Raw genomic sequence first — 26,765 nt, 5'->3', positions numbered from 1 at the left:
GAAGCACTAGTTGGATGGGTGATTGGGGTGTTGCTCTTGTCCTGTGGGGCTCTGAGGCTGCAGGGGATATTGGGGAGCCCTGGCCCTGCTGGTCCTCCTGGACACCTGTCCCCCTACCTACTCCTGAGACATATACTCCATGGTCCCCACCCCCTCCAGGGTATGACATCTATTATTAAGTGGCTTCTGAGATGAGCTAGGATTGCGTAGGCTCTGTGGTGCATGTATGAGCACGTGGCCCTGGGCGCATGCGCGTGTGCATGCGGGCCTCCGTGAGTAATTCCAGCGGTGCTCCCAGACACCGTCTCCATGGAGAGGCCGCCCCCACCCACCCCAGCCCCAGGTGGCTTGCCCCTGCCACCCTTCCAGCTCCCCTCCCGGTTTCTCTATGACCCAGATCTGACCTGCCTCACCTCCCACATCGTAGGGCTCTGGCTTCTGAAAGCTCAGGGTTCAGGGGCCTCTCCCCGGACACGCCTCGCATTCACGGTCAGCTCCAGGTTCCTACAACACTCGTTGAGGCCGCGTGGAACGAGCGCGGGTGCTGGCGTGCAACCACCCGGGTCGGAGCCCAGCTGTGCCGCCCTGCTCGTGCGGCCTGGGGACAATGACAGCCCCTGTGCAAGGTCCAGTCTTGCCGTGGTCCACAGGACCCTGATGGTCTGTGCCTCCTCTCACACACTCCCCCGTGTTGCTGCCACGCTGGCCCCTTGCCCGAAGGCCCTTACCCTAAGCACGCTCACCCACTGACATACTCCCACACAGTCACACTCGTGTGTGCACACTCTGTCCCATTCGCACCCACTCGGCAGCTCTGACACACACACGCCGGCAGCACCCCCCTTCCGCACCTGCTAGCCCTCTACCTGGAACACCCTTCCCCCGAGTGCCTCCAGGGCCCACCCCTCGCTTCTGCACCAATACTGCTTTTCCAGAAAGCCTCTCCTGACCCCCCATCACACCCATTCTTCATCACCTGCTCTAATTCGTGTCCAGGAAGGTCTTGTTACCTGACATGACGTTACATACACTTCTCTATCTCGTCTGCCTCTCCCTGCAGAATGTAGGCTCTTTGAGGGCAGGAACCTGCTCTGTGCTCCATATCCCAGAGCCCGGATTGCCTGTCACATATAGGTGCTCAATAAATACCTGTTCCATGAACGAATGAGTGAACCTAAAGCCCTTAGCCCAGAGCCTGGCCTTGGTGATAGGATCGTCACCATTCTTAACCCCAGCGCATCATCGGGGCCCGGTGAATATCAGCCGGGCCTGAGCTGGCACTTCCTCACATCTCGTCTCCGTGACCCTCACAGTCAGCTCCATGAGGTAGGCACAGGTGTTATCATTCGCACTTTCCAGATGAGGGTCTGAGGCTTCACAGTGAACCTGGGGGCCCTGCAGCTGGCCAGGCTGATGGGGTTGGAGCCCGGGCCTGCCCAGGCCAGCCCCCAAGCCCAGCGCTTGCTGCCAGCTGCTAGGTCACCACCTGCAAACAGCTGTCTCAGGAGCACCATTTAAATAGCATCACGGCAGTGGGCACTGTGGCCCTCTGAGGTAGGCCTCCTCCTGGTGGGTGACCTCAGGCCAGCATCGGCCCCTCAGCACCCCAGGAGTGCACTGAGTGAGGTCACGCAGCCAGCCTGAGACTTCTTCCAGGTCTAATGTTCCCCAGTCTGAGAGGATAACCCGATAGCATAGGGCCAGGGGCCTCCCAGCCCTAACTCTTCACCCAGCGTACACACACACACACACACACACACACACACATACACATGCACACACATGCACATCACCCCCCTCTGGTGTAATTCCAGGGGTCCACTGAAGACCTTGTACCCTGACGGTGACCTTAACTGGTCTCATGGGTTTCTTTCTCAACCCATGATTTACTTAGAAGTATATACATTTTTAAATATTCAAACATAGGAACAATTTTAAGTTATCTTTTGTTCTGCTTTGGGGTTGTTGTTTCAAAAATGGATGTATCTGGCCCTGGCCGGTTGGCTCAGTGGTAGAGTGTCGGCCTGGCGTGCAGAAGTCCCGGGTTCGATTCCCGGCCAGGGCACACGGGAGAGGGGCCCATCTGCTTCTCCACCCCTCCCCCTCTCCTGCCTCTCTGTCTCGCTCTTCCCCTCCCGCAGCCGAGGCTCCATTGGAGCGGGGATGGCCTGGGCGCTGGGGATGGCTTCTTGGCCTCTTCCCCAGGCGCTGGAGTGGCTCTGGTCGCAGCGGAGCAGCGCCCCGGAGGGGCAGAGCATCGCCCCCTGGTGGGCGTGCCGGGTGGATCCCGGTCGGGAGCATGCGGGAGTCTGTCTGACTGTCTCTCCCCGTTTCCAGCTTCAGAAAAGTACAAAAACAGCCTGACCTGTGGTGGTGCAGTGGATAAAGCGTCGACCTGGAATGCTGAGGTTGCTGGTTCAAAACCCTGGGCTTGCCTCGTCAAGGCACATATGGGAGTATGGGAATTGATGCTTCCTGCTCCTCCCTTCTCTCTCTCTCCTCTCCTCTCTCTCTCTCTCTCTCTCTCTCCTGTCTAAAATGAATAAATAAAGTCTTTAAAAAAAAAAAAGAAAAGTACAAAAACAAACAAAAAAAATGGATGTATCATACTATTTCTTTGGCATTTGTTGAGATTTGCTTTATAGCCAAAACACGGCCAGTTTTTGTTACTGTTGCATATGTGTTGGAAAAAAAACACATATTTTCTAATTATTGGGGTCAGGACTTTCTATACCTTCATAATGTTCAGTGTCAATGCTCGTGTGTGTGTATTAGAAGGAAGAACCAAGGACTGTGGCAGCCAAGAGGGGACTTCTGACCCAGCCTGTGTGTCTCAGGGAGGGCCTCCTGGAGGAGGTGCTACTTAAGGATGTGTTAGCCTAATAGGCAAGACAGGAAGAACTTTTCACCCAGAAGGAACAGCATGGACTAGGGCATGAGGTAGGGGGTAACTTGCAGGGAAAAAAAGAAACAGTGGTGGAACTTGCTAGGGATCCAAAGAAGAGAGGACGAATCGGGTGAGGGTGGCAGGGTCAGGGAGTAACGTTTACTGGAGGACATATAGTCCCCGGGCTGGTGGGATGAGTCCACTGTCAACTAAGGGAGCCTTGCAGAAGGACATGTCAGGTGGTGGAAACTGTGAGGATGTTAGTACAAATGCCAGCTAACAGCTCTTGAGCTCTTACTACTTGCCTAGCTAGCACTGTGCTAAATGCTCTACATACACTGACTCGTTCAATCCTCTCAACAGCTCCATGAGGTGGATATCATTATCATCTCCATTTTACAGGCGAGAACATGGAAACCAGAGAGGTGAAGTCACTTGCCCCAACTCACACATCTCTAAGTGATGGAGACAGGATTTGAAGCCAGCCAGATACAATCTGAGTCCAGCTCCTAGGCTGTGAGCCGCCACACTGCTGCTCCCTAGGTGCACGGGAGGGTGCTGGGGAGGGACGTGCGGCCCACTGTGACTGGGCTTGGATCGCCTGAGACAGAACGGGGCTGGGAAGATAAGGGTTTTATACTCAAGAGAATCAGGTTCTGTTGTTGACTTACCAGCTTTGTGACTTGGGCAGCTGATTTCTATTCAAAGAGCCTGGGTTTCCTTATCTATGAAATGGGCAATATCCCCTGCCCTGCCTACCTCACAGTGTTTTGCAGTCTCTGAAGTGCTCTGTGCGTGTGTCACTGCCGGGCCAACTCAGGGAGAGCTGAGAGCATCAGGCCGAAGGAGCAGAGCTGCCTTCTGTGGGTGGTGGCTCGCCACCAGTGGTCCTTGAGCTGGGGAAGGGCAGGAACCCTGCGCTTGAAGCTGCAGAGAGCTTCACAGATCCTTCATTTAGCTCTGTCAGATTCAATAACGTTGTGACAATTGAGTGAGTTTCAACGCTGAGCCCAGTTTCATCTCATGATTCAATTCCAGTGCATTTCATAGAGTGCCGACTTGAGGATTCCAGGCCTCATCCATTCAGTGAGAAAGTGAGCTTTCGATTAGCCATGTCTGCCACAGGTGCAGGAAACAGCAGTGGTGGCAAGTTCTATATCTGCCGTTCACGCTCTAGTCCAGAGATTCTCAGGGGGACCGTTTTGTTACCACAGTGTTGGGCAGGCACTACTAGTATTTACAGAGCAGAGAACTGGGAATGCTCAGCTCCTCACAGTGAGGAATTGTCCCCACTGCATCCCGTGTGACTCCCAAATGTCCTGCCAGACATTCCGGCAGGTAAAAAAAAAAAATCTGTTTCAAATTCCCTGAGCCCATCCGCTTACTATATTTCATATACATGAAGGAGTTATTCCTGTGCAGACTTAATATACTTAGGAAGGTAACTTTCATGAAGACCAGGGGTCGGAACCTATGGCTCACTAGCCAGATGTGGCTCTTTTGATGGCTGTATCTGGCTCGCAGACAAATCTTTAATAAAAAAATAATAACGTTAAAAATATAAAACATTCTCATGTATTACAATCCATCCATTTCCTACCGCTCATGTTCATGGTTGTGGGTGGCTGGAGCCAATCACAGCTGTCCTCCGGGACAACACCAAATTTTTATTGGATAATATATAACGTACACGGGTCGTTGTATGACTCTCACGGAATTACATTTTAAAATATGTGGTGTTCATGGCTCTCTCAGCCAAAAAAGGTTCCCGACCCCTGGTGTATACCAAGGAAAGGACATATTTCACTTGTTCAGAATTTTACTAGGAGTTGGTCACCATTTTAGAAAAATCACACGCGTGTGCACACACACACACCCCAGCTGGTGGTACTTGTGGTATTTGAGTAGCTGATTCAACAGCACATCTTTCTCTGTCTGCATTTGCTGTCACTGGTCCTGCGTGTAGGTGCCAGCATGCCTTCTAGTGGAGCTGGGTCCCAGCACTTACGCTTTATAATACACGATATTATAAATTACATTCCTTTCACTTCTCTTTTATGTTTCAGTTAAGGCATTGTGTTTTTTAAAAATTATGTGGGTAGGTAGGTAACATTATCTAAGAATTTCACCTCAGAGTAATAAAGGGGGTCATTACCAAATATTTGCTATAAAAATGGGATTTGGGGTCTGACGCCTTTGAATGGGATTGAGAATCACTGCCGTCGTTCCACCCCTCCCCTTCAGAGGGGAAAACAGATCCAGGGAGGGAAGAGGTTTGCCTTTCTTTCTTTTTTTTTTTTAACTTTTATTTATTCATTTTAGGAGAGAGAGAGAGAGAGAGAGAGAGAGAGAGAAGGGGGGAGCAGGAAGCATCAACTCCCATCTGTGCCATGACCAGGCAAGCCCAGGATTTCGAACCAGTGACCTCAGCGTTCCAGGTCGACGCTTTATCCACTGTGCCACCGCAGGCCAGGCAAAGTTTACCTTTCTTCATGTGGCAAGTGGGAGGCAGAACTTGAAGCTTATACTTAACGGAGATTTGTCTCCCTTTGGGGTAGGGAGGGGGACATGGAGGCAGGATGTCAGCGGGGTGTCTGGGGCAGGCAGTGAGGGTGAGAGGAGGGGCTGACTGTGGCCCCGGGGGTGAGAAAGCAGAGTTGAGAGATGACTTGGAGGCCAGGCCGGCGTGTGTCATAGGGCACTGGCTATGGGGGGTTGGGGGTGCAATGCGCCTTTAGTTCTTCCCTTCCTTCGCTGGAAGAGCTGTGGCCATCTCTGGCCAGGAACCCCAGAGGAACTCAGGCCACCCCACTGAGAGGAGACAGATCTCCTGCCACCACCCTCGGAGCCACCAGAGACCCAAACTAGGCCCAGCCAATCAGACAGCCTTAGGCCGCCCCAGCCCCGCCCAGTCCCGCCCAGTCCCCCGGTGGCAGGGACTTCTGCTCCCTGGGAAAATGATGCGTCTGTTCCGAGAAACCAAATATCTCACAATGAATCCAATTAGATTTCATAGGCACATGAAAACGCAATCCATCTCAGATGTCCTCTGCAAACCTCCAGCCACAGATAAATATTTTATTCCGTTCCAAGCAGTCCCAGGCAGCATATCAAGCAGCATTCCAGCCGTCTCCCCGGCGGGCGCGCACAGTCCTGCATGAGGAAGGGTTCTGAGCGGAACAACAGCCCTTGTGCAGCTGCTTTAGGCCTCGTGTGAGCTCCGGCAAGTGTCTTCCCTTTCCTGAGGATTGCCTGGCCTCACTTGCACGTGGGTTACCAACACCCCCGTCCTACTTCTCTCCCCACCCACAGCGCAGAGCAAGGTGCTGGGCATGCCGGAAGCTCCTGTTCATTCATCGAACAAACAGTCACTTAGTAGCTGCTGTGTCCAACGTTGTGGTTGGTTTGGGGACACTGCCGTGAACAAAGCAGTCCAGTCCCCGCCCTTGCAGAGGAAGGGACAGAAATAAACATGTAAACAAAGACTGTATTGGGCAGAGATGAGATTTGCAAAGGACACAGTCAGGTTGCTATCTTGGGGAGAAACAAAAGGCAGCACCTACTGTAGACTTGAAGGGTCAGGGGAGACCTTCCAGAAGAGGGGACACTTGTGCCAAGATCTGAATCGGGGAAAGCATGCCAGACAGAGGGCTCAGCAGGTGCAAAGGGGCTGAGGTGGGAACGTGCTGGGTGAAGCTGAGGATCAGGAAAACCAGCGTGGCTGGAGCTGAGTGAGTGAGGCGGAGAGTGGGGTGAGAGAAAGCTGGGGACAGTGACAGGGCCCCTGAGCAGGCGGCCAGGTTCATGCTGCATCTCTGTTCAACAGATGAATTGTGAAACCATTCACAGCCACCAGTGAGCCCGGGCTGGGAAGACGGGCGTCACTCTGGTGGGAGAGGCACCAAGTCTGTGCATTTGGCTCCAGGTTCCCTGTGCATTTGGGTCCAAGTTCCCTGCCGATGGGAACAGGCACACACCAAGGAACTGCCCCGATCTAGGATTTCTCTTGACCTGGGGTTCCAGTCTCAGCTCCACCACTTTCCAGCTGGGCAAGTCATGTTGCCTCTCTGGGCTCTGTTTTCTCTCCTGCAAGACTGTTAGGTGGGCACAGGTGTCTGGTGGATCCTATGTGGCCAGTGAATGAAACAGTTCCTTTGATCATGCTGTCATCTCCATTGAATTAACTCATTTACTCCCGCCAGTGATCCTGTGTTACTCTCCGTATGTTTCAGTGGCTCAGAGAGGGGAAGCAACTTATTCAAGGTCACACGGATGGAGGAACAGGGTTTCAAACCTGGGTTTGCCAGATTCTGTAGCTGGTATTACTTCCTTTTGGCCACTTAGATCCATGATCATCTAGACCAGGGGTCCCCAAACTACGGCCCGCGGGCCACATGCGGCCCCCTGAGGCCATTTATCCGGCCCCTGCCGCACTTCTGGAAGGGGCACCTCTTTCATTGGTGGTCAGTGAGAGGAGCATAGTTCCCATGGACATACTGGTTAGTTTGTTGATTTAAATTTACTTGTTCTTTATTTTAAATGTTATATTTGTTCCCATTTTGGTTTTTTACTTTAAAATAAGATATGTGCAGTGTGCATAGGGATTTGTTCATAGTTTTTTTTTTTATAGTCCGGCCCTCCAATGGTCTGAGGGACAGTGAACTGGCCCCCTGTGTAAAATGTTTGGGGACCCCTGATCTAGACAATGGCTTGAAGAGAGAGCACAGGTGGGGAGAAAGCTGGAATCTTATCCTCTGAAAAAGGAAGGCAGAAAGAGGGGCTGAATATGCCCAGGCTCTGCAGCTGGCAGAGGAGGAAGCCGGACGAGATGTGATCCCTGCATGGCAGCCCAGGGCAGAAGGAGCTTGTGTCTTCTGTAATCCCAGAGGGCAAAGCTAGGGCCAAGGAAGAATCCCCAGGGAGATAGACTGCTCCAGCTGGTGGAAATGGCTTTGTGAGGTAGTGAGCTGCCCATATGTGGAAGTATGTAAGGAAAAGCCCACATGTTTCCAGAGGAGATGTGTATTGGTTATCTATTGCTGCATAAGAAGCCTGGCTGGGACTGGAGGATTCGCTGCCAAGCTCACTTACAGGACTGTTGATAGGAGCCCTCACTCCCTTGCCACGTGGACCTCTCACTATAGGGTGAGTGTGTTTATAGCATAATGCCTGGCTCCCCCCAGAGCAAGGGATCCAAGAGAGCAAGATGGAAACTACAATGTCTTTTTAAACCTGGTTCTGGGAGTCACATACTGTCGTTTCCACAACATGCCATTGGCAGGTCAGCCCTCGTCAGCCTGGGAGAGGACTGATATCCAAGGGTATCAGCAGGAGATGAGACTCGCTGGGGGCCACTTGGAGGCCGGCTATCGCGGATTGAATCAGAATTCTTAACTGTACACTCGAACGTCAGGTGTCCCCTCCGAACCTCAGTTTCTCCCTCTGTGCACTGGAGGTGGAACGTGGTCCCACAGACCGGAGGTAGGGTGAACACAGGGTCAGCGTGTCAGGTCAGCCGCAAGGGGTGCAACCCAGGAGCAGGGCATGCCAGAGGGCACAGTGGAGGCCTGTGGGCACCCCAGAGTCACCAAGGGGCACTGAGATAGGGTGTAGAGTGTTTCCCTCACCCTGAGGATGCCGTCTCCGGGGGCCAGGCCACCTCTGCTGTGGCGAAGGGGTGTCGCCGTTGCAGGTCGATGGCAACCAGGCACATCCCTTCGCTCCAGAAAAACCCACACAGGTTGGACTCTACTTCCTCTGTCTCCCCTTCCGGAGAGCGCTTTCTGGAAGCTGCTCTGGAGAGACGTGGGGAGAGCAGGCGGCGTGGAGTGAGGGGGACGGAAGGGGTGGGGCTGGGCAGGTGAGTTCATATCTGCACTTAGGGTGCTGGGAGCAGAGTCTGACACACAGTGTTAGCTATTGTAAGTGCATACACGTGCGAGGGAGGCGTGAGGGAGGCGGGAGCCGCTTCCGGAAGACCACACCAGAGATTCCATAGGTGGCTTCCGTGTGTGATGTCGGTCTGCTGCACAAGACGGCTCCGCTGGTGAGCATCGGCCCAGCTCATGGGAGGTGTTCATTGATATTTGTTGATAGGATGGATGGATGGATGAGACGCAAAAATTAGTAAGCTGCCATTTCAGCTTGTGGGGAGCCCCCAGTCCCGTACAGTGTGCAAAATGCTTGCACAGCCGCTGTGAGGTGCGGGAACCCCTGGAGGGGGCGCTAGCCCTCTATCCAGGCTGCAGGCAAGGGGGCCGCTGGTGAGCAGGTCGGGGCGCCCTCTGGAGGAGGAGCAAGCTGCACCTTGTTCCAGACCCAGTGGAGGAGAAGAGCTCTCAAGGCGGAGGAGACAGCACACACAGTGGCCTGGCGGGAGTGTGTCCTGGGAAAAGTGGATGCCATGAGGTGACGCTGGTACAGAAGTGGTGGGGCAGGTCTGCAAAGGGCCTTGACTGCCAAGAGGAGCAGGGCAGCCAGGGAGGGGTCCTTGGTAAAGGAGGTCACGATTGGAGTCTGGGGAAACGTAGAATGGCTAAAAGTGGGGACTCTGGGCTTAGGCAGGCTGGGTTCAACTCCCAGCTTTACAGTCTTGGTGACCTTGGGCAAGTCACCCGTCATCTGTAAGATGGAGGTGCTGATAGTAGTTAGCTACCCCATGGGGGGTGTTCCAATGAGTTAGGATGCTGCTCAAAGTGCTCGGAACAGAACCTGACACGTTGTGAGGCTGTGCAAGTGTTAGTCACTGTGCGTGCTGTATACACGTGGGAGGGAGGCCTGGGCCGTTTCTGGAAGACCACACAAGAAATTATATTGGGGGGAGGGGGCTAGGTGGGGCTGAACATATCCTGGGCATGTGCTATTTTATTAATAACGGTGGGTGGGCCAGGGAGGCTTCAAGGGGCTGGAGACTGATTGGACCAGAGCTAACGAGGGCCCAGTCCTGCAGAGGATGTGGGAGGGAGGGTGTTGGATACCACCACCCTACAACATCTGGGTGACCTGTTAAAATTGGCAGAGAGGAGAGGATGGAGTGAGAGTACCCCGAAGTTGACATAGCCGTATTGGGACACCCAGACCTAAAAGGACACTGAGCCAGGGCCTCTGTGGAGGGTTACCATGAAAGTGTGCCAGGCTACTCACTGACAGAGGGCCCAAGGTAAGAACAGGCCACGAGGCCCAAGATGCTTCCCCGGAGGTGCTGAGACAATGCCCAAAGCACACTATTGTACCTGAGGAGAGGCTGGGGCCTCTGGTCCTAACCGTGAGGGCGGCTCTCTGGAGTCGGGCCCCTGTGAAGGTGAGCTCCGCCCCTTGTTCCACCTGCTCAGGCCCTCGTTTTGGCAAGGGGTTCGGTGGAAGAGAAATGTTCATCTCTGAACTCATATCAGATGAGTCACCTCTGCTCTGCAAGACACAGGCACCCTGCTCGGCTCTAGGGGCTAGGAAGGGGTGACGGAGCAGCTACAGGGGGCGTGTGGCTCAAAGCAGGTGTTTGGATACCACGGGTGGTTCTTGACCTTGAACACAGCTTTGTAATTACCGAGGACTGTGCCTGACGCCCCCTTCCCCGCCCCTCAGAGTGGAGGGCGCAGGGCTGAGTCCCAGGCACCTAGGGCCGTCAGCTGGCCGTGTCTGGCACCACAGACCTTAAGATTTCCTGTTCCAGCCAGTCCACATTGTGCAGATGGGGAAACTGAGGCCCAGGACTAGTCGGCGGGCTCCGCTCCAGCTTGCCAGAGTTGGGGGTGGGGAACAGCAGAAAGACTTCAGGCAGGAGTGTGATCAACCCAGGTCCAAACTCCAGCTCTGCTATTAACCAGACATGTCCCCTCACCTCTGAGCCTCGGTTTCCTCATCCGTTTATTCATGCACCAGGCTTTTATTAAGCCCCTGCTGTGTACTAGGTAGGCTCTGTGAGGTAGATGGGTCTCAGGAGTGTCTTGCCCTCCTGAGCTCACAGAGTGTGGAAGAGAAGGCTCCAGATGTGCAGGAGGGGGTGACTGAAGTACAGTGTGCCCCCTGAGGGTCGGAGAAGTACAGAGGAGATGGCATTCCAGCTGGGCCCATGTGCAGTAAGAGAGAGGGAGGACATTCCAGGCAGAGGAAATGGCGCATGCAAAGGCACGGGCTCAGAGACATCCGTGTCCCGGGAGCCCTGTGAGGCCTCTCTGTGTGGCTTCCCGGCCAGGGCTGCTGAGTGGGGAGGCAGGAATCTGGGCACAGACAGCCTGGGAACCGGGCCACAGGACTTGGCTTTTATCTCAGTCGGGGTTTTCCCAGAGACCCCGAGACAGGATGGCAGGGAGATTTGGGGAGACTGATCCCAGGAACCCTGACAGGAGAGTGGGGAAGGGGAGAAAAGGGAGTTGTAAAGGTTTTTTTGTTTTTGTTTTAATTTATTCGTTTTAGAGAAGAGAGACAGAGAGAGAGAAAGAGAGAGAGACAGAGAGAGAGAAGGGGGAGGAGCAGGAAGCATCAACTCCCATATGTGCCTTGACTGGGCAAGCCCAGGGTTTTGAACTGGCAACCTCAGTGTTCCAGGTCGACACTCGATCCACTGCGCCACCACAGGTCAGGCCAGTAAAGGTTATCCAGGCAGAAACGCCTGTGGATGTCTGGGGACCCTGAGAGACGGAGCAGAAAGCACAGCTCAGGGCTACTGGCACTCCAGGGGGTAAGGAGGCTGGAGCTTTATCCACCAGTTCCTGTCCATCACGGGATAAGGGCTACCTCTGGGGACATCAGCTCTGCTATTAACCAGACATGTCCCCTCACCTCTGAGCCTCAGTTTCCTCATCCGTTTATTCATGCACCAGGCTTTTATTAAGCACCTGCTGTGTACTAGGTAGGCTCTGTGAGGTAGATGGGTCTCAGGAGTGGTATCTCCTGACTGATCCATGCATGGTCTGAACTTGGCCCCATAGGCAGAGTCACGGGTGTTTGCAGGAGGCAGCCTTTGACGCGTGATATGGTGGTGGTGGTGGTGGGGGGGGCTTTGAGGGCACCTTCTGCGGGTTTCGTCCTTATCTTGTGTTTTGGGGAGTAGGGACCGATGCAGGGAGCCAGGGCTGGGGCTCAGGTCAGGTCGTGCCCGCTCAGAAGCCTTTGATGACTCCCAGGAGCCTGCAGGTTATTTTGTTTGTTAATACATTTTGGAACTAGAGAATACATTTGCATGAACCTAGAGACTACATGCCCTATGGTAGGTACCCTGGATGGGATCCTGAAACCGAAAAAGGGCATTCATGAGTTGGGTGCTCTCCGAACACAGTTTGGCGTTTAGTTGATAGTAACGTGTGGATGTTCATTTCTCCGTGCTGACAAATGTCCCATTGTTATGTAAAGTGTGAACGTTAGGGAAAACTGGGTGAAGGTTATATGGGAGCTCTGCGCTATCTTTGCAACCTGGAATAATCTAAAATTCTTCTAAAATAAAAGCTTTTTTTCATTCTAAAGAAACGTAGTAAAAGTCCCCCTCCTTCCCTTTCCTCCATCAATCCTGTTTCCAGTTATGGGAAGACCCTTCCACAGATAAGTGAATATGATAATGATCTTTGGCCCCCTTTTTAGATTATCAGTGTCATTCCGTCGTGTTATTCATGCCCACTGCTGCCTCTGGAAACACCTCCGGCTCTCCAGCTCAGGGCTGTGTCTCAGCCTCCCTGGGGTGGGCGGCAGCACGGGGGAGTTAGTGCCCCCAGGGCCGCCCTCCGCCAGCTTGGCGCGGAGTTCCCCCCCGGACTGAACTCAGTCGCCCCGGCTCGGGCGTGCGTGTTTCGTTGCCTGTCCTTGTTTCCTCGCTGTGCTTGCCGGAGTCATCGCCCAGATAGACTCAAGCCCTGGGCCGGGGTCCGCTTCAGAGAGAACCCAACCTGAGGCAGATCCCGTCACCCTGTTCCGCCCCTCGCTGTTGTCACTTAGCAGTGTATTTTGGAGGGCTTTTCTAATTGCTGTGTCAGGACTGAGAGCCGCCTTCCTCTTTGTAACAGCTGCATAGGACTCCGTAATAATTTGCTTATCCAGTCTCCTCATGGATGTTTAGGTTGTTCGCAGGCTTTTGCTAATACAGTGCTTCAAGAAGAACCCTGTGCAGCCCCGTAACCCAGGTGCACGAGACAAGGCTGCTAGGTAATTCCTAGAAGTAGAACTGCTGGTCTCTGAGGCCCTGCTCTATTTTGATGGTGGATAGCCTATAGTTTAAATAAACTTCCCTCGGGTGTTACCTCCCTGATCTGACCCTGGACATCTGTTCCCCACCTCCGTCAAAGTTTTCACCTCACCACAGGGACAACTTACTGCCTCCACCTCTCACCTCTGACCACGATTTGTGTGTGCTTTTCCCTTTATGAAGTGCCCTTCCCTGCACCTTCATCTGTTGGAATCTTCCTTGTTCTCAGAGAGTTGGCTGAAGTGCCACCTCCTCCAGGGAGCCTTCCCCAGTGAGTAGTAACCCCTCCTTTCACTGGGCCACACACCCCAGCTTTGATGCTTCCTGGAATTTATTTTTGTGCGTTGTCTAATTGCCGTGTCTATTTCTCCCTCCTGCTCTTGGCTGCCTGTTCTTTCAGGGCTGGAACTGTCTGAGTCACAGAGCAGGCCCCGTTAACGTTGGAGGAATTGAATTAAATGTGCTGGCAATTGCTGCATCCTGACCATTTTGTTCTGTCGTTTGCCAACACCCCCTTCCAGGATGGTCCCTCTGCGGAGCCGGAATGAAACAGGCTGAGGCAGGTGACCTCCGGGGCCTGCCTGCCCCACAGTCAGAGCTCTGAGGCCGGAGAGCGGGACAGTGTGTCCCCTGGACGACCTTCCTGTAATATTCCTCTCCCGGGAAGGTCGTGGCGAGCAGGCAGGCAGAGATTGTGTCCCCTGAGCACAGCCCAAGCTCGGGGTTCTCCCAAGGCGGTGGCAGACGGGACACTGTTGCCTGTATGCTCGGGGCGGTGGCTGGAGGCAGGGTGCCTTCATCCACCCTCTGTTCAAGGGGCCTAAGGATGGGATGCCCTTTACAGGGCTGATCTGAGGACTCGATGAAACAATGCATATCAAGTAGGAAGCGCTTGGTAAATGAGCTTTGGAAAGGTCTGGAAAGCCTTTTGGGGTCCCTGTAACAACCACAGCTCCTCTTTATGGAGCACCTACCAGACACGCCCGCTGAAGTTCACAATCACCCTACAAGTGAAAACCCCTGATTTTTAAATTGTGGTAGGAGACACACGAAATGTGCCACCTTACCCCTTAAGAGTGTCTGTCACTCAGTGGCATTGAAGACATAAGCATCCCCACTATTTCTAGAACCCTTTCATCACCCCTCGCAGAGAGATCTTGTACCCATTAGAGAAATCGCTCCTCACTCCCTCTTGCTGCCAGCCCCTGGCAGCCGCTGACCTGCTCTCTGTCTCTACGAACTGAATCGTTCTGGGCGTCTCATGTCAATGGAGCCACGCAGTGTGTGAGCTCTCGTGGCGGCATCCTCTGCCTAGCGCAGTGTCTGCGGGGTTCGTCCACGCGGTCCCTGCGCTTTGTTTCCTTGGGGCTGAACGACATTCCCTCTCTGTGTACGGCAAGTGACATATCTTGTCCGTACTTCCCAGGTGAGGAAACCGAGGCTCAGAGAGGCCGGCTGACCTGCAGAGGGTCACAGCGCTGGGAGGAGGTGGAGCTGAATTCTGTCCCAGGTCGCAGGGGTCCCAACACCTGTTCTCTCCCGCCTCTAGCCAGCGCCACGGGGTGAGCACACGCTCTCCCGTCCAGCTCGCCCACCCGCCCCTCGCAAGGGCCCCACTCGGTTGGGATAATCATCTCCATTTTCCAAGTGAGAAAACAGATGGGGGAGGTGACTTGCCTGAGGCCACATGTGGAGTCAGCCAGGACGTAGGGTCCAAGTCCTGGGGGTTACTGAGATCCCTCCAGACCCTGCTGGAAGGGGACAGGGAGAGGCACCCAACCCTGCCTCCTTCCCAGCACTCTAGTTGTCCCATTGCTGACCAGGGAGCCATCCCCTGGGCTTGAGAGCTGCGGCCAGCTGTGCCCCGCCGTCCCTCCAGGGCGGATTTTTGGCTCTCATTCGTCAGCACAGCACCGTTTCTGTAGGCCAGCACCTCTCCCAAGCGTGCCCGCTGCTGACTGTGGGTCTGCACAGCGGGGTGCTGGGGCGCAGCGAGTGCAGAGTCAGGAGACCGAGCCCCTGGCCGCCTCCATCTGCTCCGTGACCTTGGGCGAGTCCCAGCCCGGTCTGAGCCCACTCAGCACAGCGTAGCCAGAGAGGGTTGGCCAAGGACGACAGGCTCAGGGCTGAGCAACATTCCACCGCTCACAGGCTTCACAGAGGTTTCCATGGCGACTGCAGGGCGCGGAGACCCGCCACTATCCCCCTTCAGTCCCATGTGAGCTTCGTGGGCAACAACCACGCGCAGCGATCCAGTTTCTAGGGCAGTTCTGTCCCACAGGGCTGTCTGTGCTGAGGGGAGCGATCTGTGTTGCCTCTGGTAGCCACTGTCCAGCTGCAGCCATCGAGCCCTGGAAGTGTGGCTAGTGCACCTGAGAAACCGAATGTTTATTTTCACTTAATTCTATCTCGGGTTAATTAAATGTCTAGAGCAGGCCTAGACAGTTGGGTTCTGGGGACATGAGGAGAGGTGAGGACCACTCAGAAAGTGCCCACAGCCCGTAACACACGCATCTTTTGTTGGTTTAAGACCTCCAGAGAACACTGGCCTAAAAGTCCAGAGCCCTGGGTTCAAATATCAGCTGCCACCAATGTACTCTGTCACCCAGACCAAACCCCGTTTCCTCATCTGAATTTCTGAGTGGCTGAACAGCGGCCGTCTGCCTGTGGGGTGGGTCCCATTGGTGAGGACAGCCACAGGTGCCGATGCCAGGCCGAGCCATCTGTATTCACTTGTTTATCTCTCCCAACAACCCTGTGAGGACACTGGACTTGGGCAGGTCCAGTAGCTGGCTCAGGGTCACACAGCACCCAGATTCAAACGTGAGGAAGCTGGTCCCAGACATTCTCAGTCTCCGTACTGCACTGCCTACAGGGGTAGGGCTGTGTCCATCCTCCCTGGAGCCCAGGGAGTGGCTGGAGCAAGACAGCCAGGCCTGGAGTGTCAGGTTGCAGCCCCCAGGTGAGGGCCGGAGGTGGATAGGTGGGGAGGTGGGCGTGTGAGTAGAGACTGGAATAGACAGAAGCAACTGCATATGTGAAGAGCTGAAAGGAAGAACCGTTCAGGTGGAGGGAACAGCATGTGTAAAGGCCCTGTGGCAGGAAAGCGCTGGGTTGCTGGAGAAATAATGAGGAGGCTGGCATTTTGCCTGAGGACAGGGAAGGCCTTGAAGGGCTTTAAGAGACCTGGGTGAAGAGATTGATTCTCTTCGGGGTTTTTGAAGGATGCCTCTGCAGTCCCCGTGTTCTGAGGTTCTAGGTCTGTGTTTTCTTCTGTCCTTTTTGTGTCTGCAACACAAAGACGGATGCTGAGCAGGGCTGGGGCGGGGGGGATGACCTCTGAGCCTCAGTGGCAGGCGGGCAGGTTTAAATTCGCCATGGTCTGAGAGAGTCCTGGTAAACAGCAGCCTTGTCCCCACTGAGTCGCTCAGCCCCAAGCCTGCAGTTCCCACCTCAGAGGGGCTGCAGATCCCACATCCTGGGCCCAGTGTTTAGAGTTCACTGTCAGGACAGGCATCCCAGGAATTGAGCTCCAACTGGAGGAGGGGTCCTGAGGTGGGGACAGTGCCGGCCACACATCCCAAGCAGCCCAATCCAGGCTTTCTGCTCAAGCCATTGCCTGCTATCTTGTTGACCAAACAGCCAGTTGATTGAATGTCACGCTTGTCAAACAGTTGCTATGGACACAGTCTTAGGGCGGAAACGATTTGGACCTTGAGTCCATCAGGATAAACAGAGCTGTCATAGACGAAAAAGACTCTGGAACCTCCGCCTGGTGGGATAGGCTGTGGAATGTGGGCATAGGAGTCAGACTGATTCACACCAGGCTCGACCCACTGCCGGCTCGGGGGCCTAGGGCAGGTGACGTTAGCCATCTGGACTGCTTTCTGTCCTCTAACATGGGTGTGTTAGCTACCTATTCCTGCAGAGTGTAAAAATCATCATATTACCCGTGTATACGACGCACCTGAATTTGGGGGCACAAGATTTGGGGGGAAAAATGTATTACATAAAGTTTTATTCATCATAAAATTCATACAACTCCTCATCACTGTCAAAACTCCCATCCATGAGCTTGTTCTCATCTGAGTCTGATGACAAATCACTGTCTTCATATGTTGCCTCGTCCTCAGTTCCATCTATGGCATTTGAAATGCCACAATTCACTGTGTAAGACGCACCCAGTTTATAGACCCCAAATTTTTCCAAAAAGGGTGCATCTTATACCTGGGGAAACACGGTATGTTAAACCTTGGCAGCACCTTAAAACAATAAACGTGTGTTATCTCCCCCGGTTTCTGAGAGGCAGGAACCCAGGAGCGGCCTCGGCGGTGGCGGCCCAGGGTCTCCCATGAGGTCATCAGCAAGGGCTGCAGCCATCTCAGGTCCTAACTGGGGCTGGAGGTTCTACTTCCACAGTGGGCACTCCTGTGGATGGCAAGTGAATGCTGGTTGTCAGCAGGCAGCCTCAGTTTCTCCCCCATGCAATCCTCTCCTCTGGGCTGCTTGAGTGTCCTCACAACATGGCAGCTCCTGTCACCAGGGCCAGTGAGCCAAGAAAAGAAGGCAGAGGCTGCACGGTCTGCTCTGACCTAGCTCAGAAGTCACGCTGGGTCATTTCCACAATACCCTATTGGTTACACAGTCAACCCTGCCTGTGCTGCCGATGGAGGCTGTTTACAGGAACCGAATACTAGGAGGTGGGGGTCCCCAGGGTGCAGGTTGGTGGTTGGCTACCACGCTGGACTCAGCATCCCCCCAGGAAGAGCCGCAGTGAGGACTCGGTGAGCTCACATATGGGAAGCATCTAGTATAAAGTACGTGCTCAATAAAGAATCACTGTGATTAGCTGTGAGCCGAAAACTGACCACCCAGGAACCGCCTCATTTTCTGCATCTTTTCTAGACATCCCCAAGACCTGCCTCATTCATTTAGCGAAAGCCTTATGAGCCTCTATGTGCCCAGGCCCTGTGCTGGGTGCTAGTGACAGAGCAGGGACAAAGACCCCATCCCTGCTGGGCCAGGCCCCACCAGACATAAGTCCAGGTGATACTGCAGAGAGGGCTGGCCAGTGAGGGGGCCCCGTGACCAGTCTCCCAGCAGAGGTGGCCTGTGCTCCAGGCCCTGTGCGAAGTGCAGGAGCAGCTGGCATGTTTGGGGGCGGGGGAGAGAGTGGGCGCAGAGCATCAGGCAGACGTACCGGTAAGAGCAAAAGCCCCAGGACGGGAGTTAATGATCCCTGTTCAAGGAACAGAACGGAAGCCCGAGAGAGCAGGGGCAGGAAATGAGGTCTGGAAAGCAGTAAGGGGGAAGAGGAGGAAGGAGATTGACTTTCAGTCTGAGAGCCGTGGGAATCTTGTCATCTGGGTGGGAGGCGATGGGGACCTGCCCCCCTGCCCCAGTGGGGCTATGCATGTGGTGAGGTTCTGGGATATGTTCAAGGTAAAGTTGTTTTTGAAGGACTTGTGGTTGAATGGGGTGGGAGAGGTAAGAGAAGGAGAAGCCGAGGATGATGCCAAGGTCTCTGACCTGAGCACGCAGGAGGATGACGTTGTCGTGGGCAGACTGTGGGAGGAACAGGTCAGGGTGGGTAGATCAGGCATTTGATTTTGGACCTGTCAGACATCCAGGGCAGAATGTCAAGGAGGCAGTTAGAGAGACGAGTCCGGTATTTGAGAGCGAGAGCGAGCGGAAGATGTAAATTTAGGAGTTGTCAGATATAGGTGATGTTTTAGCCACGAGTTTGGATGAGGACAGCTGAAAAGTCTGTAGAGAGAAGCAGTGCACCCAGTTCCGCTCATGTTTAGAGGTCGGAGGAGCAAGGCCAGCAAGAGAGGGAGCAGGTGTGGCAAGAAATGTGGGGGAAACGTGGGGCGGGTACCCAGAGATGAAGCCGCAGTGTCACACAGCCTGCCTCTCTCTACCTCTCCCCTTCCCTCACCCCAGGCAGCAACAGGGGCCCTATAGAGCCCATCCTTTCCCTTCCACACTTCAATCCTTCAGTATGGCAGTGGTTGAGTCCCCCATGGACTGCTGTGAACATCCCAGAATGTTTGGCCATTCCACCCACATTATTTCCGGCCATTCATCACTCATCTCACCCACTCTAGTTGTCTTTCTCTTAACAATAGTGCTCAGCATTAAACAGGACTATCCCCTCCCTTCATTTAGACTCTCTGTCTCTGTTAATGCAACCTTTCTAGTAGCACCAAATACAGAAGTTATGAGTAGGAAATCATAAGACATCTAGGCTGGTTAAAGGGAGGGGCGGTGGAGAAAACAAGTGGGACTGGTAACGTCTGAAAAGGTGTTTGGGGTTAGAACAGCCAGGTCTTGACTGCCACACCAAGGAGTTTGGACTGAGGTGGAAAGAGGATCCGCAGAAGGTTCTAGATTAGCAAAATGACACAATCAGGTGAGTTTTGCTTTAGGAGGAGCCATGCTGGGTTCTTTTCCTTGCCTTGTCCCTAATTAGCTCTCCCAGGCTCACAGGCCAACTCCAGCCTCAGGAGGGGCTGGGCCAGGGTGGAAAGGCCCCACTCTGTGCAGATGGCGGTAGTGGCCACAGACACAGAGGAACCACGGAGCACGCCGAGCTCCCAGGGAGGCAGCAGCTCTGCCGGCTTCTCCACGTTTCCATGAGGGCAATGAGGCTTATATTAATGAGAGGTAATTATGGGCACCCGGATGGGCCTAAGTATAGCTCAGAGACAAAGGGAGCCGAGGCCGCCAGCTGCTTTTCCTGCGAGGCCCAGTCCTGCCTATTTTAAGACTTCCCCAAGGTAAGGTTCCTGCCCTCCCTGGGTGTTGGTGGCTGAGGGGCGGACGCCCAGGGTTTTAGGAACATTGACCAAGAGAGCTCAGGGAATCAGTGTGATGGGATCCCCAGACCACTGTCACTCAAACCCCCTACGTCTTAGAGACGGACACTAAGGCCCCAAGAGAGGGACCAGTCCAAAGTCCCAGTAAAGAGCAGAGTAAAGAACAGAGCCAGGATTTGAATCCAGGCCCAGCTGCGGGCACTGTCCACTAGGCTATGCAGTATCCCTACACTGGAAGCCTCGGCCTGTCCCCAGGAAGCACTGTGAGGTGAGCAGGGCAGTGTGATATTTATTTATCGAGCACCTAGGGGCCAGTGGCTTCCTATAGGACATCACAGTTAATCCTTATAACCTTGAAAAGGAAAAGTCGTCACCCCCATGTTATAGACAAAGAAACTGAGGCTTTGGAGGAGTAATTACATCAGTAAGGAGGGAAAAAAGTAGAATCCAGTTCAGTCTTGCCTCAGGGTCAGGAAACACTCGGAGGTTTGCATGAGGAGTCTCTTGGGAACACCTGTGACAGGTGAGTTGCAGGCTTGGGAAGAGGGAGGAGTTGAAAGGAGATGCAGTTAGAGCAAAGGCCTCAGCTCATCCCACGGGGAGCTCTGGAGCTGGGGTGGCCCCTGAGGGTTGTTCTGAATTGGGCGAGACAGCCAGGCCTTAGTACCTGCACACATCCCCAGTTCCTGGACGCAGGCTGCCCCCGGGGGAGGAGCGTTACCTCGGTGAGGCGTCTCCCTCTGTCTGAGAGCAAGTCTAGCGGGTACCCAGCTCTGCGCTGTCAGCAGCCAAGGCTCTTGGTGACGGGAGGTGTGAGTGCCTCCACCCTGCGGCAGAGGCCTGGGCACCCACCAGCGGCATCCCCTACCTGCCCGTTGCCAGACCCCTGCCCGTTCCTCTGTCCCTCAGATGAGAAGAACCAGCCCCTGGCCACAGGGAGGTTATGGGGACAGGGACTCATGTTTGAGGAACTGACAGGCCAGGGGATGCTGGAGGGAAGGGAGGCCATCAGTGCTGATGAGGAAGGAAAAGGTGAGTGGGCGATCCAGGAAATGTTGCAAAACATGAACTATTAAAAACCAGTTAGGGACCAAATAGGAGAAAGTACTTGCAAATCATTTATCTGATAAGGGTTTAATATCTAGAATATATAAGGAACTCCTAAAACAACACCAGAAATGACAAATCACCCAATTAAAATGAGCAAAGGAGCCCTGGCCAGTTGACTCAGTGGTGCAGCATCGGCCTGGCATGCAGGAGTCCCAGGTTCGATTCCCGGCCAGGGTACACAGGAGAAGTGCCCATCTGCTTCTCCACCCCCCCACTCCTTCCTCTCTGTCTTTCTCTTCCCCTCCCACAGCCAAGGCTCCATTGGAGCAAAATTGGCCTGGGCCCTGAGGATGGCTCTGTGGCCTCTGCCTCAGGTGCTAGAATGGCTCTGGTCGCAACAGAGCAACACCCCAGATGGGCAGAGCATCGCCCCCTGGTGGGCGTGCTGGGTGGATCCTGGTCCGGCGCATGTGGGAGTCTGTCTGACTGCCTCCCCGTTTCCAGCTTCAGAAAAATACATAAATAAATAAATAAAACGAGCAAAGGACTTAATATACATTTCTCCAAGGAAGGTGTACAAGTGACCAGTAAGCTCATCAGAAGATGCTCAACATCATCAGCAGCAGGGAAGTGCAAATCAAAGCCACAGTGAGGTGCCAGGCCGCACCTACTAGGATGGGTACATTTTGAAAAGAAAATAACAAGTGTTGGTGAGGATGTGGAGAAATTGGAGCCCCACACATTGCCGGTGGGTTGTAAAATAGTGCATCTGCCTGGCCTGTGGTGGCGCAGTGGATAAAGCGTCGACCTGGAACCCTGAGGTCACCGGTTTGAAACCCCAGGCTTGCCTGGTCAAGGCACATATGGGAAGCAACTACTATGAGTTGATGCTTCCTGTTCCTCCCCCCTCCTTCTCTCCTGTCTCTGTCTCTCTCTGTTCCTCCCTCTCTCCTTTCTGTAAAATAATCAATAAATAAATCTTAAAATAAAAATAGTGCAGCCACTGTGGACAACAGATTGGCAGCTCAAAAATAAATTTTTTATTTTTTAGTAAGAGGAGAGGAGGCAGAGAGACAGACTCCCGCATGTGCCCCAACTGGGATCCACCCGGCATGCCCACCAGGGGGTGATGCTCTGCCCATCTGGGGCGTTGCTCTGAGCAACCGAGCCATTTTTTTAATGCCTGAGGTGGAGGTCACCCGAGGCCATCTCACGTGAACCAACTGAGCCATGGCTGCGGGAGTGGGGGAGAGAGAGAGAGAGAGAGAAGAGGGAGGAAGAGAGGTGGAGAAGCAGATGGTCACTTCTCCTGTGTGCCCTGACCGGGAATTGAACCCAGGACATCCACATGCCAGACAGGTGCTCTACTGCTGAGCCAACCGGCCAGGGCCAAAATATTAAACACAAAATTATCACATGACTCAGCAATTCTACACCTTGGTATATACCCTAAAGAATTAGAAGCAGCTGCCTGACCTGTGGTGGCGCAGTGGATAAAGCATCAACCTGGAAACGCTGAGGTTGCGTGGTTCAAAACCCTGGGCTTGCCTGGTCAAGGCACATATGGGAGTTAATGCTTCCTGCTCCGCCCCCCTCCTCTCTCTCTCTCTCTCTCTTCCCTCTCTATAATGAATAAATAAAATCTTTTTAAAAAAGAAAAAAAAAAGAATTAGAAGCAGGGACTCACAAAGATACTTGTATGCCAATGTTTATTTTAGCCTTATTCCTAATAGCCAAAAGGTGGGAACACCCCAAATGCCCATCAGTAGATGAATGGACAAAATGTGCCATATACATAACAATGGAATATTATTCAGCCATAGAAAGGGGTGAGGTTCTGATCCGTGCTGCAGCGTGGGTGACCCTTGAACACATGGTGCTTAGTGAAATAAGCCAGATACTAAAGAACAAGTGTTGTGTGATCCCACCTATGCAATATTTAGAATAGGCAAAGTAATAGAGACACAAAGTGGATTAGAAATTACCAGGGACTTGGGGAGCGGAGAGAATAAGGGGTTACTGCTTAATGGTTACAGAGTTTCTCTTTGGGCTGATGGACACACCTTGCACATTAGTAATGGTGGTAGCTGCATGCATTATGAATGTAATTAATGCCACTGAACTTGTACACTTACAAATAGTTAAAGTGGCAATGAAAACAAGACCCATGGGAACTAGGTGCGTCTATAGAAACAGAAAGCAGACTGGTGGTTGCCAGGGGCTGGAAGGAGGAGGGCACAGGCAGTCACTGCTTAGTGGGTAAGAGAACGTTTTAGAACTAGATGGAGGTAGTGGTTACGCAACACTGTGAATGTACTACAGTGTCACTGAATTGTACGCTTTAAAGTGGTTGATATTATGTTGTGTAAATTTCACCTCAATTCTTTTTTAAAGGGAGGAAAAACGTGTGGGGAAATGAAATCTGTGAGATGCGGCCAAACGAGTACTTGAAGAAATATATCGCCTTCCCAATGACACATTTATTAGATGTAAGGAAGTCAGGCAATAAGTGAATTAAGTTTCCAGCTCAAAAATGCGAGCAAGGTGTTAGAGAAAAGAAAGCCTCCGGGACCCGAGCTGTCCAGGGGAGGGGCGGGAGCGACAGAGGCAGAGGGGACAGAGAGGAGACAACCCCAGGAAGTATAACCAAGGGCAGAATCGCCGTGACTCAGCGACTGTCAAAGGAGGGGTTCCCCGGGAGCATGCCCAAGACAAGGATTCAAGTGCAAGTACTTCATCTGGGAACGGGCAGCACAGTGTGGAAGGGAGCAGTATGGCGGGGAAGGCGAGGCCGCCCACGGAAGGAGCGTTATCAAGCAAGTGACCACTGAGGGCAGCTGGAGTTCAGTCCCACCAGGCAGCTCCAGGTGGCAGTGTAGAGCCCACCCCTCAGTTGTCCCACCTGGTTGAGAGCCGCAGCCAGGTCAGGCCATGGCCGCCTGTGAGCAGAGGAGGCTTAGCTGCTAGAAGAAGCTCCTCCAGCCCCCTACAGGAATGCAGATGGTGACAGCTTACAGGGCACCACAGTGAAGAGATCACAGGAGATATGGGTGGGCCACCCACAGTTGTTGCTGTAATGACAAACCAGACATGAGGCCTGTATCAGTCAAGTTCTTGTTGAAAGACACAGAAACCCATTTCAGACTTAAGCAGATTGTCTCTTGATTCTTGTATCTGAGACACCAGGCAAGATTTTAACAAAGGACTCCAGGCTGACAATATACCAACCACAGCAGTTCTAACAGAAAGGAAGGCACCTCTTCCTCAAATGTTCAGCCATAATCCCGGGGCCAATTCTCATTGGCTAGCAAGGATCCTGTTTCCATCTCTGAGCCAATCAGTACTCAGGGATGTAGGGCTCCAATTGGCCAGGCCTAAGTTATATGTCTATACCTGGGGTTCTGGGATAGGACTGGCTCCACCTAAATCACAGGACCTGAGACTGCGGTAGAATCATCTGCCAGGCACAGTGCGGGCTGTTACTAGGGGAAGGACATGAAAGTCGGGAGGGAAGAACTTGGGGAGATGCCCAGGTGTCTGGCTTGAGCCCCTACTGGGTGACATTGGAGCATTTCAATGATGTGGGGACACTATGGGCCCACCCAAAGCCCTGGGACATACCGGCATTTAAGGTGGGACAGGAGGATAGATACGCAGGGCCCCAGAGCCAGAGGAAGAGACTCTTGACAATGAGGGTCCCAGTCACAGAAAGGACAGAAGTTGGGAGGTCACTTGTGGTTGTCAAAGCATCTAGCTGGTCTGTGCAGGTCTCCCTGAGGCAGTGGTGGGATTCAGCCACTCTCACCAGTTCGGCAGAACCGATCCCTAATTTTTTGTTGAGTTCAGCAAACCGGTTGTTAAAATGGCACTTGTAATCAAGGTTCTCTCTAAGGCGGGCGCCTGGGCAGCCGCCTGATGTGGAAAGCACACATTTACATTCCTTGCTCTTTTTTAACATTCATCTGTGCAACAGTGTGTTCTAAGCGCCGGTGGTCATGTTCATTCCGTCCGTAGGTGAAAAAATTGCAAGTGAGGACACCAATCAAGAAGCAATATGGAGGCCCTGGCTGGTTGGCTCAGCGGTAGAGCGTCGGCCTGGCATGCGGGGGACCCGGGTTCAATTCCCAGCCAGGGCACACAGGAGAAGTGCCCATTTGCTTCTCCACCCCCCCCCCCTTCCTCTCTGTCTCTCTCTTCCCCTCCTGCAGCCAAGGCTCCATTGGAGCGGGGATGGCCCGGGCGCTGGGGATGGCTCCTTGGCCTCTGCCCCAGGCGCTAGAGTGGCTCTGGTCGTGGCAGAGCGACCCCCAGGAGGGGCAGAGCATCACCCCCTGGTGGGCAGAGCGTCGCCCCCTGGTGGGCAGAGCTTCGCCCCTGGTGGGTGTGCCGGGTGGATCCCGGCCGGGCGCATGCGGGAGTCTGTCTGACTGTCTCTCCCTGTTTCCAGCTTCAGAAAAATACAGAGGGGGGAAAAAAAAAAAAAAAAAAAAAAAGCAATATGGAAGTATCTTAAATAATAGTTTTATTGTTTTTTGTTAGGCATTATTTATTATTTAATATTTTTATTAATATTTCAAAACTTTTTCTTATAACATAATCTAGTTTTGTGTACCTCTTTTATTGTTTTTATTTAAGTATTACATGCATGAAGTAATAAATTACCTTTTGGTGTATCATTCTTTTATACTTAAAACGGTCATGAGGGCAGAGAACCGGTTGTTAAATTATTTGAATCCCACCACTGCCCTGAGGGTGGCAGCCCCCACTCCCTCCTCTCATCCTCCAAGCAGGCACCTGTGTAACACCTTCCCCACAAGCCAGGCGAGGGGTCTCACCAGCTGAGACCACCAGGACTCGGGGTGGCATTTGTCCCCCAGGGAACAGCACAGGCCAGAACCTTACAGTTCACTGAGCACCTTCCCCCATCTTCCCCCACCTTCCCTCACTTCCTCCTCCTGCCCCCCACCCCGCGTGGCAGACACACAGTCGGAGGCTGGGAGCGGCAGCCGTGGGCTCAGGCTCCCACAGTCCTCCTAGAGCAGCCCTGGATTCCTGGCGTCAGGAGGACCTCTGATGTCAGACTGAAGGCAGCTTCCCCCTGGGAGGGCTGGAGAAGGTGCCCTGGGCAGGGAGGACTGAAGATAGTGTGCCCTTCTGGGGCAGGGCTTGCCGCTGTCCTCTCCTGGTGGCCAGCCCGGTCCACTGTGGCATTGTGAAGGACTCAGACCCCTGCCCAGCGAGTAGAGCCATATTTGCAAACAGTTCTATTTTCAGTGTCGCCGGCCTTACCTGAGCAGCACAAGGGCGTGTTTTTGCACACACAGTTCTCCGGCAGGAGTGCGGAGAGGCTGGCCCCTGAGCCCAGGGGTCACTGGGGTCCCCAGGGGATGCAGGAGGCCAAGCAAAGGGCAGGAGGTTAGGGGGTGGTTTTGCATTTTCCTGAAACTATTTCCAAGAAGAGGTTTGCCCAGAGGGAACTGCTGCTGGCTGAAGTCTGAGTTACCTATTTCACTTGACTACAGCTCCCTCTCCCCATCTCTAAAATAGAATTAATGGCCCCCCACCTCATGTGGCTGTCCTCATGTGAGGATAGGGTGTAGTGAAGATAATGCTGTAAGTCAGCAGACCCCCCCCCCTGCCCCAGGGTATAAAGGCTCTGACAAGCCTCCGGGTGGAAGCAGAAATGTTTCCGAGGGGGCTGCTCACCGTCCCTAAGGTGCTGTGTCCAGGAGGGCGGGGCTTCAGGCTCCTAGAACAGGGGAAGGAGTCAATACATAGAAACTCTGCAGCCTTCTCGGGAAGGCCTAGGGCACTGTTGGTCGTGAAACTGGCTGGA

General features: G+C 53.5%; 1 protein-coding gene across 1 annotated transcript in view; it reads left to right on the top strand.

The window, feature by feature from the left end:
• Positions 1–26,765, top strand: part of DLGAP4 (DLG associated protein 4) — a 175,422-nt gene that overhangs the window by 79,248 nt on the left and 69,409 nt on the right. The gene's annotated exons all lie outside the window — the stretch shown is intronic.

The sequence above is a fragment of the Saccopteryx leptura genome, chromosome 5 (assembly GCF_036850995.1).
Source record: "Saccopteryx leptura isolate mSacLep1 chromosome 5, mSacLep1_pri_phased_curated, whole genome shotgun sequence".
Classification (NCBI taxonomy): Eukaryota; Metazoa; Chordata; class Mammalia; order Chiroptera; family Emballonuridae; genus Saccopteryx; species Saccopteryx leptura.
This window is presented reverse-complemented; position numbering and strand designations above follow the sequence as displayed.